The 15,090-nt window shown below is 41.1% G+C and overlaps 1 protein-coding gene across 1 annotated transcript in view; it reads left to right on the top strand.

Annotated features, from left to right (window-relative positions):
• Positions 1-15,090, top strand: part of kct2 (Keratinocytes-associated transmembrane protein 2) — a 29,344-nt gene that overhangs the window by 5,218 nt on the left and 9,036 nt on the right. The gene's annotated exons all lie outside the window — the stretch shown is intronic.

Here is a 15,090-nt window from a genome sequence, read left to right as displayed (position 1 = left end):
CACATACTTTTTCTTACCACTGTACTTGGCAATTGGCCACATTATTGTCAGTAGCAGAGCGTGGGTAAAATCACTGGGGAAGCCAAGATGTTCATTCATATGCCTTGCGACCGTGATATATACAGTTGAAGTCAAAGTTTACATACACCTTAGCCAAATACATACACCTTAGCCAAATACATTTAAACTCAGTTTTTCACAATTCCTGACATTTAATCCTAGTAAAAATTCCCTGTGTTAGGTCAGTTAGGATCACCACTTTGTTTAAGAATGTGAAATGTCAGAATAAAAGTAGAGAGAAGGATTTCTTTCATCAAATTCCCAGTGGGTCTGAAGTTTACATACACTCAATTAGTATTTGGTAGCATTGCCTTAAAATTGTTTAACTTGGGTCAAACGTTTTGGGTAGCCTTCCACAAGCTTGCCACTAAGTTGGGTGAATTTTGGCCCATTCCTCCTGACAGAGCTGGTGTAACTGAGTCAGGTTTGTAGGCCTCCTTGCTCGCACATGCTTTTTCAGTTCTGCCCACAATTTTCTATAGGATTAAGGTCAGGGCTTTATGATGGCCACTCCAATACCATGACTTTGTTGTCCTTAAGCCATTTTTCCACAACTTTGGAAGTATGCTTGGGGTCATTGTCCATTTGGAAGACCCATTTGCAACCAAGCTTTAACTTCCTGACTGATGTCTTGAGATGTTGCTTCAATATATTAACATCATTTTCCATCCTGATGATGCCATCTATTTTGTGAACTGCACCAGTCCCTCCTGCAGCAAAGCACCCCCACAACATGATGCTGCCATCCCCGTGCTTCATGGTTGGGATGGTGTTCTTCGGCTTGCAAGCCTCCCCCTTAACAATTGTCATTTTAGCCAAACAGTTCTATTTTTCTTTCATCAGACCAGAGGACAATTCTCCAAAAAGTACAATCTTTGTCCCCGTGTGCAGTTGCAAACCATACTCTGACTTTTTTATGGCGGTTTTGGAGCAGTGGCTTCTTCCTTGCTCAGCGGCCTTTCAGGTTATGTCGATATAGGACTCATTTTACTGTGGATATAGATACTTTTGTACCTGTTTCCTCCAGCATCTTCACAAGGTCCTTTGCTGTTGTTCTGGGATTGATTTGCACTTTTTACACTAAAGTACGTTCATCTCTTGGAGACAGAACGCGTCTCCTTCCTGAGAGTTATGACGGCTGCGTGGTCCTATGGCGTTTATAATCGCGTACTATTGTTTGTACAGATGAATGTGGTACCTTCAGGCGTTTGGAAATTGCTCCCAAAGATGAACCAGATTTGTGGAGGTCTATAATTTCTTTTCTGAGGTCTTGGCTGATTTCTTTTGATTTTCCCGTGATGTCAAGCAGAGAGGCACTGAGTTTGAAGGTAGGCCTTGAAATACATCCACAGGTACACAGCCTAACTGACATCATTTGAGTCAATTGGAGATCAGAAGCTTCTAACGCCATTACATCATTTTCAGGAATTTTTCAAAGCTGTTTAAAGGCACAGTCATCTTAGTGTATGTAAACTTCTGACCCACTGGAATTGTGATACAGTGAATTATAAGTGGAATAATCCGTCTGTAAACAATTGTTGGAAAATGTACCAGTCATGCACAAAGAAGTCCTAACTGACTTGCAAAAAGTATAGTTTGTTAAGATATTTGTGGAGTGGTTGGAAAAATGAGTTTTAATGACTCCAACCTAAGTGTATGTAAACTTCAGCTGTAGGCCAAAAGGCTGAGACAATAAGATGCCACAGTGGCAGAATAAATGGTCATGTAAGTTAATGTTTCCTACTTTTTCGGACCACTAAACAACTATTGATTTAGAACCACAGAGAGTTACCGCAAGTCACAAAGAAAACAGGAGCTGCCTCCACTATTCCAGCACCATTTACACATCATCAAATCACCTCTGCTTTATCTAATCTAGTGACAACTGAAACATATCAACCTTTTAGTCCAATTAATGTAAGCTAAATATTATGTGGCTGTCCATGGCTCTGATTGCTGTGTGTGTGCAAGTAGAAAAACATGTTGACTCACCCTACTTGTAGAGAAACGGCAATGCCATCCTCTCTTTCATGTTGATCACTCTGTCATACAGTACACGCGTACGTTTTTTTGTTGTCCTAGGCTTCCTGGCTAAAATGCTTGCTCGCTAGCCTAACTTCCATTCTTGGGCAACGTTAGCTAGTTAACATTAGCGTTCTACATCTAGCTTCATATTGAACTTCCATCCTCTCAGGCCAGGGGCACAACAATGTATGAATTAATGATTGAATCAGAATCGCTGTTATAATCACTGGCCACTACAGAGAATTAAGTAAAACCACAAGTCCCTATCTCCATCCATGGCTAATTTAGGAAAGGGCCAACTTTAGCTAGCTGGCGAGCTAGCCACTGGAGGACAACAACAACACAATGAGATGCAACAATTCAAGTTTTTCTGTCAATGATGTATGCTCTCAATAGGATTAGTTGGGAGTGACGCCAAATCCAAGCTGGCCTCCCTTAACTTTTTTTTTGGTGCGCCAGGACCATTCAGTTGAGTTTGCTCAGTTTCGCTCAACGCTGATTGGCACATTTTTGTTTTTTGTCAAGGGAGGCCAGATACTCCGTGGCATCCCTTGCCTTCAATGCTACGGGCGGCAACAATGTCATACTTGTTTGGAACAGACAGCATCAGATAATGGCCTACACGTAGAGAGACAGAGGGGCGCCGTTTCACTCGCTCGGATGCTTTCTCCTGTGTGATGCATTCAGCCTCTTGCGAATTGAAGGAAAATTATGAAACACAGAGAGGAAAGATACATTATATATCCAGTACCAGTCAAGTTTGGACACACCTACTCATTCCAGGGTTTTTCTTTATTTTTTTGTAATTTCTACATTGTAGAATAATAGTGACGACATCAAAACTATAAAATAACACATGCAATCATGTAGTAACCAAAAAAGTGTTCATCAAATCAAAATATATTTCAGATTCTTCAAAGTAGCCACCATTTGCCTTCATGACAGCTTTGCACACACTTGGCATTCTCTCAACCAGCTTCATTAGGAAGTAACCTGGAAACCATTTCAAATAACAGGTGTGCCTTGTTAATTAGTTTGTGGAATTTCTTTCCTTCTCGATGAGTTTGAGCCAATCAGTTATGTTGTGACAAGGTAGGGGTGATATAGCCCTATTTGTTAAAAGACCAAGTCCATATTATGGCAAGAACAGCTCAAATAAGGGAAGAGAAATGACAGTCCATTACTTTAAGACATGAAGGTTAGTCAATGTGGAACATTTCAGGAACTTTGAAAGTTTCTTCAAGTACAGTCGCAAAAACCATCAAGCGCTATGATGAAACTGGCTCTCATGAGGACCGCCACAGGAAAGGAAGCCTCAGTTACCTCTGCTGCAGAAGATAAGTTCATTAGATTTACCAGCCTCAGAAATTGTAGGCCAAATAAATGCTTCACATAGTTCAAGTAACAGACATATCTCAACATCAACTGTTGAAAGGAGACTGCGTGAATCAAGCCTTCATGGTCGAATTGCTGCAAAGAACTACTAAAATACCTCAATAAGAAGAAGAGACTGCTTGGGCCAAGAAACACGAGCAATGGACATTAGACCGGTGGACATCTGTCCTTTGGTATAATGAGTCCAAATTTTAGATTTTCGGTTCCAGCCAGCGTGACTTTGAGACGCAGAGTATTTAGAATTCAAGGCACACTTAACCAGCATGGCTGCCACAGCATTCTGCAGCGATACGCCATCCCATCTGGTTTGCGCTTAGTGGGACTATCATTTGTTATTCAACAGGACATTGACCCAATACACCTCCAGGCTGTGTAAGGACTATTTGACCAAGAAGGAGAGCGATGGAGTGCTACATCAGATGACCTGGCCTCCACAATCACCTGACCTCAGCCCAATTTGAGATGGTTTGGGATGAGTTGGATCGCAGAGTGAAGGAAAAGCGGCCAACGAGTGCTCAGCATATGTGGAAACTCCTTCAAGACTGTTGGAAAAGCATTCCAGGTGAAGTTGGTTGAGAGAATGCAAAGAGTGTGCAAAGCTGTCATCAAGGCAAAGGGTGGATACTTTGAAAAATCTCAAATATATACAATTTGAGGTTTAACACTTTTTTTTGGTTACTACATGATTCCATGTGTTATTTCATAGTTTTAATGTCTTCACTATTATTCTACAATGTAGAACATAGTAAAAATAAAAACCATTGAATGAGTAGGTGTGTCCAAACTTTTGACTGGTACTGTATGTTCGCTAGCTGGACAGGCAAACGCCGCTGAGTACTAAACTGTAAACCAATCACAATTTGTGTACTATCTCTGCTTATCACGTCTGCCAATCACGTTATTTGTATCTAAGGTAGTAGAGAGGAATCTCTGTCTGACAAACTGCTCTCAAGTAAAGTATTTTTAGTTATTTGTAATCAAACTATGAAGTTATTGATTGTATCACGTTTCTATGCAAGCTGTAAAAGGACTCCCAACTCTGAACACAGAAACCATAGTAATGTAGCTATCTTGCTCGTTTTAACAAGTAGATCTGTTGCTAGCTAGCAGGATCAGATAGCTTTCTCGCTAGCTTGTCATTTCGGTACATGGAGCATTTTAGCTTTCTGTTTATTCCAAGTAATAATTTGAGACTACAAAAATCTATAGGTAGCCTAGCGGTTAAGATTGTTGGGCCAGTAACCCGAGCCGACTAGGTGAAAAATCTCTGTGCCCTTGAGCCTCCTGTAAGTCGCACTGGATAAGAGCGTCTGCTAAATGACTCAAATGTGAAAAAGGTAAACGTCCCTCTGCATCGGTCACCATGGTGGGATCTTTTCAATACGCGTATGTGGCCTGGGCACACAAATGCTACTAGAGAGAAGCATGTGTTGATGACAGTTCTACATTCTCCAAGAGACCCAGGCTTTTGGCATAGATAGTAAAGCTCTCATTTCTGGACTGTAAGGTTGTGCCCTCCATTGCACTCCACGACTCCAACACCATCATTAAGTTTGCCGATGACACAACAGTGCTAGGCCTGATCACCGACAATGACGAGACGGCCTTTTGGGAGGAGGTCAGAGACCTGGCCGTGTGGTGCCAGGACAACAACCTCTCCCTCAATGTGATCAAGACAAATGAGATGATTGTGGAATACAGGAAAAGGAGGACCGAGCACGACCCCATTCTCATTGACGGGGCTGCAGTGGAGCAGGTTGAGAGCTTCAAGTTCCTCGGTGTCCTCATCACCAACAAACTAACATGGTCCAAGCATCTCAAGAAGGTTGTGAAGAATCCCCCTCAGGAGACTGAAAAGATTTGGCATGGGTCCTCAGATCCTCAAAAAGTTAACACTGCACCATCGAGAGCATTCTGACGGGTTGCATCACTGCCTGGTATGGCAACTACTCGGCTTCCGACTGCAAGGCACTACAGAGGGTAGTGCGTACGGCTCAGGACATCGCTGGGGCCAAGCTTCCTGCTATCCAGGACCTCTATACCAAGTGGTGTCAGAGGATGGCCCTGTTCTCTCTGCTACTGCATGGCAAGGGATACCGGAGCGCCATGTTTAGGTCCAAGAGGCTTCTAAACAGCTTCTATCCCCAAGCCATAAGACTCCTGAAGATCTAATCAAATGGCTACCCAGACTATTTGCATTGCCCCCCCCCCCCCCCTTTACACTTCTGCTGCTCTGTCATTATCTATGCGTATTCACTTTAATAACTCTACCTACGTGTACATATTACCTCGACTAACTGGTGCCCCCGCACATTGACTCTGTACTGGTACTCCCCGTATATAGCCTCGCTATTGTTATTTTACTGCTGCTCTTTAATTATTTGTTACTTAAAAAAAAAAAAAAAAAAAAAAAACATTTTAAATATATTTTTCTTAACTGCATTGTTGGTTAAGGGCTTGTAAGTAAGCATTTCACTGTAAGGTCTACCTACACCTGTTGTATTCTGCGCATGTGACAAATACAATTTAGATACTTTAAATACTGCCTGAGACGCCTTTGCGATTTGTTTCCGTCCTTAATAAATGGGGAAGCACTTATTTTTTCCGCATATATGTGCATGAAACAAACATTATGGAAAACATGTCTCGCACTCATAGTTAATAGAATAATGGATTGGCACCGTTAACTTTTAGGTTAGTAGGAAAGTTAATCATTTAAACCATCTAAATATACACACATTCACTGAACAATTAGTATTTGAAACTCAAACATTCATTTCCCAACTACTTTTTATATAATCCTACAGGCTCTTTATCATTCTCCATATATTATATTCTAATGCTTCCAACATTATGTATGCCCACCATGGAATTGGGCAGCTGCTGTTTGAGAACTCATCTGGTTTAGAAATCAAACTCTGATTATATTATTGCAGAGCATGACTGGTCCACCACCCAAAGGACATCCAGCCAGCTTGATACAACTGTGGGAAGCATTGGAGTCAACGTGAGCCAGCATCCCTGTGGAACGCTTTCGACATCTTGTAGTCCATCCCTCAACGAATTGAGGCTGTTCTGAGGGCAAAAGGGGGTCCAACTCAATATTAGGAACGCGTTTTGTGCACTCGGTGTATAGCCAAGGCTACTAGTTTACGAGCTAGAGAGAAGGGGAAGAGATGGGCGAGTTGCCAGCGGAGATGCATGAATTACAGTGAAATATCCGCCAGAGTTTAGGCTACTCTTTATCAATAAGTGGTTGCACCAATTTTGGATAAAGCACTCAAATTAAAATGTAGGCCTAGTGTCAACAGAACCACCCATTGCTTCACTAAAATGTATTGTTTGTATTTAATGGTTGTCAATTTCCAATTCATATAGTCCAGGCCAGTGTTTCCCAACCCTGGTCGTCGAGTACCCCCAACAGTACACCGTTTTGTTGTAGCCCTTAACAAACACACCTCATTGAACTCATTGAGGGCTTGTCGGTTAGTTGACAAGCTGAATCAGGTGTGCTTGTTCATTGACCTAAGCCTATCACCAACCTGTTCTCAGAGCATTTCGTATTATTCTGTACAGAAATGCGGGACACTCCATTTAGTATTATATGTTACGTTTCATATGGTATGTATTCATTTGTGGATTTCTACCCACTTCATATATGTTACAAATTACAATTCGTATGATAATTTGCGAAACGTACAATATGTAACGCTTTACGTTAGCTAGCTCAAGTGGCCTTGTGGTTAGTCTGCCCTGAGATTGGAAGGTTGTGAGATCGATCCCCCGGCTTATACCAGACTGTAAAAAATGGGACCTGAGGCTTCTCTGCTTGCCACTCAGTATTAAGGGGATAGACTAGCATCCTGTCCAGGGGGTGTACATGTAGATCTAGCTGCCTCACGCTATAGAATCAGGAGATAGGGCAGGAGGCTATGGGCATTCTGGCTTGCTCTAGCCAAGGCTTGTGCAAGGCCACTAACTAACATTAGCTAGAGGTTAGGGGAAGGGTTAACTAAAAGGATTAGGGGAAGGGTTAGCTAACATGCAAAGTAGCTAAAAAGTAGTAAGTAGTCGAACAGTTGCTAAAATGCTAAAGTTGTCCGTGATGAGATTTGAACATGCAACCTTTGGGTTGCTAGACATTTGTGTTATACTCCCACCCATGCACACTCCTTTTGTTTTTTGCCTTAAGTAACCTTCTTTTGTATGTAACCATACCAAACGTAACATCTTGGATTTACATTTACTATGTTATGTCTAGACTGAGACCAGGCTAATATCACTGCTGTCTATCTTCCCCTTAACTTTCCTTGTTAATTTATATGATGGGCTACATTGATTTTAACATTTTCCTATAATGTAGACTCATTTTTGATTACCTACAGAAAGGAGTTGAAGCTAAGGCAAGGTTTTAATGTGATTTGCTTGAGTCTGAGTGAGAATCGCTGCAGGCGGCTTTCATTGATGGATCATTTTAGGTGGGTGGGTGTGAATGTATGGTTTGCTAATTCTCTCTATGTCCATTCCAGAAAGTTTCCTAAAATAGGGCTCTCTTTAATTAGATAGAAAGAGAACTGTAGTCAGCGCCAAGTCTAGGTCCAAGAGGATTCTAAACAGCTTCTACCCCCAAGCCATGACTCCTGAACGTCTAATCAAATGGCTACCCAGATTATTTGCACTGCCCCCCTCTTTTACGCTGCTAGTACTCTGTTATTATCTATGCATTGTCACTTTAACTCTACCAACATGTAAATATTACCTCAATGAACCGGTGCCCCCTGTATATAGCCTCACTATTGTTATTTTACTGCTGCTCTATAATTATTTGTTACTTTTTTCATTCCTTTTTTTTGTATTTTTTCTTAACTGCATTGTTGGTTAAGGGCTTGTAAGTAAGCATTTCACTGTAAGGTCTACACCTGTTGTATTCTGCGCATGTGACATACAATTTGATTTGAATGATGACAGCATTGGTGTCCGTTTTGCATTTCGTCTCTTATTAAATGGGGCGCAAAGAATGAAACGTAGCCAAGCTCCTTTAATGATTTGTACTATACGATGGTTATCCTAGTATTTTCAGTAGCATATTATTTTTCTAGTAGGCCTGGTATATGATTTTTCTCTCATTACTGTGTCCTCTTTAGCCACTTTCAACAACATAAAATCGAATGTTATTGGTCACATACACGTATTTAGCAGATGTTATTGCGGGTGTAGCGAAATGCTTGTGTTCCTAGCTCCAACAGTGCAGTAATATCTAACAATATACACAAATCTAAAGTAAAATATAAATATTTCAATATTAGGATGAGCAATGTCGGTGTAGCATTGACTAAAATACAGTATATACATATGAAATGAGTAAAGCAGTATGTAAACATTATTGAAGTGACAAGTGATTATATGTCTATAGGGCAGCGGCCTCTAAGGTGCAGGGTTGAGTAACTGGGTGGTAGCCGGGCAGTGATGGCTATTTAACAGTCTGATGGCCTTGAGATAGAAACTGTTTTTCAGTTTCTCGGTCCCAGCTTTGATGCACCTGTACTGACCTCGCCTTCTGGATGATAGCTGGGTGAACAAGCTGTGGCTCGGGTGGTTGATATCCTTGATGATCTCTTTGGCCTTCCTGTGACATCGGGTGCTGTAGGTGTCCTGGAGGGCAGGCATTGTGCCCCCGGTGATGTGTTGGGTAGACCGCACCACCCTCTGGAGAGCCCTGCGGTTGCCGGCAGTGCAGTTGCCGTACCAGGCGATGATACAGTCCAACAGGATGCTCTCAATTGTGCATCTGTAAAAGTTTGTGTGGGTCTTAGGGGCCAAGTCGAATTTCTTCAGCCTCTTGAGGTTGAAGAGGCGCTGTTGCGCCTTCTTCACCACACTCTCTGTGTGGGTGGACAATTTCAGATTGTCGGTGATATGTACGCCGAGGAACTTTAAGCTTTTCACCTTCTCCACTGCAGTCCCGTCGATGTGGATAGGGGCATGCTCTCTGCTGTTTCCTGAAGTCCACGATCAGCTCCTTCATTTTGTTGAGGGAGCCTATTGCCACTGAAAATGACCGCAGCAGTATATACTTTGCAAGTGACTGACGCATTACATTTTTCTAAATGTTATTTTAGGGAGGGGGGGGCTTATGACACGAATATGGCACATCTATCAGGTAACAGTAGGCTGTATCCAATTGATCAATCGATTCGAGTTGTAATGTCAGCAATATAATAATGATGTTGATATGAGGTAGAAAGATCCTAGCTATATATAGGCTAGGATGATGATAGGCCTAGAATGGATTGATGCATGTCGCATATAATTACTCTTGGAGTGCGTAATTGCCATGCTGTTTACATCAAATGCAATGGTGCCAAAAATGTAACAAACTGCGGAATAAAAGCTACAGTTACCAGTATGCTTCTTTGAACCTAAAATAAATAAAATCTAATCAAAATTCCGAGGTGGAAAAAGTACTCAATTGTCATACTTGAGTAAATGTAAAGATACCTTAATATAAAATGACTGAAGTAAAAGTAACCCAGTAAAATACTACTTGAATAAGTCTAAAAGTATCAGATTTGAAATGTACTTAAGTACAGTGGTGGAAAAAGTACTCAAAAGTCATACTTGAGTAAAAGTACAGAGTAAATGCTATACATCAAATTCCTTATATTTAGCAAACCAGATGGCACGACTTCCTTTTTTTGACAGCTAGGGCTAACTCCAACACATCATTTACGACGGAAGCATTTATGTTTAGTGAGTCCACCAGATCAGAGGCAGTAGGGATGACAAGGGACGTTCTCTTGATAAGTGTGTGAATTGGACTTTTTTGTCCTGTACTGCTAAGCATTCAAATTGTAACTAGTACTTTTGGGTGTCAGGGAAAATGTATGGAGTAAAATGTACATAATTTACTTTAAGAATGCAGTGAAGTAAAAGTAGTCAAAAATATATATAGTGAAGTACAGATACGCCGTTCCGCCTGCGGAACCCCTAGCCAACAGCCAATGGCATCGCACGGCGCGAAATACAAAACTAACTAAAATACCACAATTCAGTTTTCTCAAACAATCAACTATTTTACACCATTTTAAAGACAAGACTCTCGTTAATCTAACCACATTGTCCGATTTCAAAAAGGCTTTACAGCGAAAGCAAAACATTAGATTATGTTAGGAGAGTACATGGACACAAATAATCACACAGCCATTTTCAAAGCAAGCATATATGTCACATAAACCCAAACCACAGCTAAATGCAGCACTAACCTTTGATGATCTTCATCAGATGACACTCCTAGGACATTATGTTATACAATACATGCATGTTTTGTTCAATCAAGTTCATATTTATATCAAAAAACAGCTTTTTACATTAGCATGTGATGTTTAGAACTAGCATACCCATCAAACTTCCGGTGAATTTACTAAATTACTCACGATAAACGTTCACAAAATACATAATTATTTTAAGAATTATAGATACAGAACTCCTTTATGCAATCGCTATGTCCGATTTTTAAAATAGCTTTTCGGCGAAAGCACATTTTGCAATATTCTGAGTACATAGCTCGGCCATCACAGGCTAGCTAATTTGACACCCACCAAGTTTGGGACAACCTAATCTCAGAATTACTATTAAAAAAAATCGGATTACCTTTGCTGTTCTTTGTCAGAATCCACTCCCAGGACTTCTACTTCAACAACAAATGTTGTTTTGGTTCCAAATAATCCATAGTTATATTCAAATAGCTCCGTTTTTGTTCATGCGTTCAGGTCACTATCCGAAGGGTGACGCGCGAGCGCATTTCGTGACGACAAAAAAATTCTAAATATTCCATTACCGTACTTAGCACTTAGCAAACGCTGTTTAAAATCAATTTTTATGCTATTTTTCTCGTAAAATAGCGATAATATTCCAACTGGGCAACATTGTATTCATTCAAAGGCTGAAAGAAAAAAATTGAGTAGTCTCGTGGACACGCATCTGTGTCACTGTCCCCAGGCTGACCACTCACAAATTCTGCTGCTGTTCTTTGCCCAGAGACAGCAGACACCCCATTCCACTTTCTGGCGCCTTCTGAGAGCCAATGTAAGAGTTAAAGTGTCACGTTACAGCACAGATGCTGTAATGTCGATAGAGATGCAACAGAAGGACAACAAATTGTCAGACAGGGCACTTCCTGTATGGAATCTTCAGGTTTTGGCCTGCCATATGAGTTCTGTTATACTCACAGACACCATTCAAACAGTTTTAGAAACTTTAGTGTTTTCTATCCAAATCTACTAATTTATATGCATATTCTAGTTTCTGGGCAGGAGTAGTAACCAGATTAAATCGCGTACGTTTTTTATCCGGCCGTGAAAATACTGCCCCCTATCCCAAAGAAATTAGGTACTCTACACCACTATCAAAATTGTATGAGTAGACCCTTCCACAGTTGAGGTTTACTGTATTATAATAGCCTGCAGATGCTCAATGCTATTTTTTTAAGACGACGTTGTCACGCAGATGTGAGTCAGGTGTTGGTATCACAACACGTTATTGGCTCTTTCCCCCGCGATAATGATGCAGCCCAGACTCCTAGTGCAGGCTAACGCCTCGATCACACTGACGGCGTCATTGCGCAACAAATGGTGCGCAGCATCATCTGGATATGTGTGCAACAAAAGTTCAACATTCACCTTCTGCTACCATTTCTGTCAAGCAGTCTGCATACAGTTTTGATGCATGCATTAGATAAATCCAACATACTGTATGCACCACACAGAACGCACTGCAGCTGCCTTTGCAGCGCAATGCTGCAAGGAAAACGCAGTGTTCCATTGGAAGTGAATGTACTTCTGGTGTACCAAAATGCAATGGCGCTGTCGGTGTGATAGAGATGTAAGTGGAGCAGGCACGTTGCGCGCTCCAACTATAACGGGGACATTGGCTGCTGCGCAGATAGACTTGATCCGTGACAAAAAATAAATAATCTACTACCGAACCGTTTTTCATATTTTGGTATGCAACACTAGACTAGGTACAGAGATTGCAAGAGGGAAGAAATCATCCCACTTAAGGATATTGACGAGACAACGTGTTGCGTGATGTCTGGATGTCCCTACACAGAGCAGATGGGCCATACTTTCCAGTCATTTACTTGGCTATTTAAAGAGGTGTTTTGTCTCACACCCGTCTTTCCATAGCCACGGGAAGTAGGGCTGCTGAGCGTGCTGCAGCACTCCCTGATTTAAATATATATATATTTTTTTCTTCCCACAAAAGTAGTGCACTGGGCCTTTACTACTGTTTGAGCGGATCGAAATAGCCGTCTGCAGCATGGGGAGAAATAATTATCCCAACCCACCCCCGTCCCTAATCATCTTCTGACGGCCATGCCTCTTCTTATTCAATGTTGATGCTGGCAGTAGCTTCCAGGAATGAATACTCCCGTTCTTTGTGGCTACTGCTAACTTGGCCTCAATTCCTCAGTTTCCCCGCCCATCTTAACCCACAGCTTGGCCGATGCCTATAAAAGTCCCATGAGTATAAAATCATGTTGACTCTGGTTGAATCGGGTCATTGATTTAAGAGGACCGGCCAAAGGCGTGAGATGGCAGCAGCTAGAACAAACATCCCTCTCATTGTATAAAACGTTCAGTCAGGCATCCAGTGACAAAATGCATATGAATTAAGTTGATATTTACTGTACAGTACACTGCACATTTCTACAGTGAGAAGTGTATACTGATAAACTCAGAGTAGGGTGTCCACCCGCTCTGCCCAGCGTGGGTGAAAACACGGTTTGGTGAGGAAATTTCACTTCCTTATGTTATTAAAACAAATTTGACTAAGACAAGTAAGATTATTAATGTTCTGAATTGCTCAGTGGGGTCCTTTTCTAACAAATTGAACGACCCTAGGTTTATAAGCGCGGATATCGACTCTGCCGCACGAGCATGCTTTTGCGGCACAGTCGATAGCGCGCTGGACTTCGGGCTAGAAGGTGGAGGGTTCGAGACCTGCTCCCTGCCTGTTACATTACAATATCATTAACATTATATCCAAAAATTCAGATTTCATAACCTAATACATCCGATAATAAGCACCGAGCTCTGATATACAGTACCAGTCAAAAGGTTTTCCTTATTTTTCCTATTTTCTACATTGTAGAATAATAGTGAAGACATCAAAACTAAGAAATAACACCCATGGAATCATGTAGTAACCAAAAGTTAAACCAATCAATCATATTTTATATTTGAGATTCTTCAAAGTAGCCACCCTATGCCTTGACAGCTTTTCACAATCTTGGCATTCTCTCAACCAGCTTCATGAGATTGTCACCTGGAATGCAATTCAATTAACAGGTGTGCCTTCTTAAAAGTTAATTTGTGGACTTTTTTTTCCTCCTTAATGCGTTTTCAGCCAATCAGTTGTGTTGTGACAAGGTAGGGGTGGTGTACAGAAGATAGCCTTATTTGGTAAAATACCAAGTCCATATTATGGCAAGAACAGCTCAAATAAGCAAAAAGAAATGACAGTCCATCATTACTTTAAGACATGAAGGTCAGTCAATGCGGAACATTTCAAGAACTTTGCAAGTTCCTTAATGTGCAGTTGCAAAAACCATCAAGCGCTATGATGAAACTGGCTCTCATGAGGACCGCCACAGGAAAGGAAGACCCAGAGTTACCTCTGCTGAAGAGGATACGTTTTCATTAGTTAGCTGCACCTCAAATTGCAGCCCAAATAAATGCTTCATAGAGATCAAGTAACAGACACATCTCAACATCAACTGTTCAGAGGAGACTGTGTGAATCAAGCCTTCATGGTCAGATTGCTGCAAAGAAACCACTACTAAAGGACACCAGCTGTATCAGATGACCTGCTCTCCACAATCCCCAGACCTCAACCAAATTGAGATGGTTTTTGGATGAGTCAGACCGCAGAGTGAAGGAAAAGCAGCCAAGAAGTGCTCAGCATATGTGGGAACTCCTTCAAGACTGTTGGAAAAGAATTCCAGGTGAAGCCGGTTGAGAGAATGCCAAGAGTGTTCAAAGCTGTCATCAAGGCAAAGGGTGGCTATTTTGAAGAATCTCAAATATAAAATATATTTGGATTTAACACTTTTGTTTTTGGTTACTACATGATTCCGTGTGTTATTTCATAGTTTTGATGTCTTCAATGTTATTCTACAATGTACAAAACAGTAAACATAAGAGAAACAACATTGCATGAGTAGGTGTTCTAAAACTTTTGACTGGCACTGTAGGTGGGCAGGTTTCTCCTAACTTTTGAGGCTTTTACATTTTGTGTGCGTTGTTTCCGTGGGTCGGAAAAAGCTAAATAAGCATGACACGAGCTGAATTAAATGGCTTTGAAAATAAAAAGCTTGGTATATCCCAGTTGACATTTCAGAGAGAGGTGCTTGTTTTTGAAAAAGGACAAGGATTTCAATTTAAAATGAAAAGCATATACTAAAATGCTACATGTCATGTCTCAATCGATATCCCATCATACATCTATATTTTATGTTCTGCGGATTCGAGATGAAAGATGAGTTCAACGGGAAATTGAGCATGTCAGGTAGCAAGTAACTTTAATTCTTGCACAGAATCCAGCCTATTT

This window comes from Salmo salar, chromosome ssa13 (assembly GCF_905237065.1).
Source record: "Salmo salar chromosome ssa13, Ssal_v3.1, whole genome shotgun sequence".
Taxonomy (NCBI): Eukaryota; Metazoa; Chordata; class Actinopteri; order Salmoniformes; family Salmonidae; genus Salmo; species Salmo salar.
This window is presented reverse-complemented; position numbering and strand designations above follow the sequence as displayed.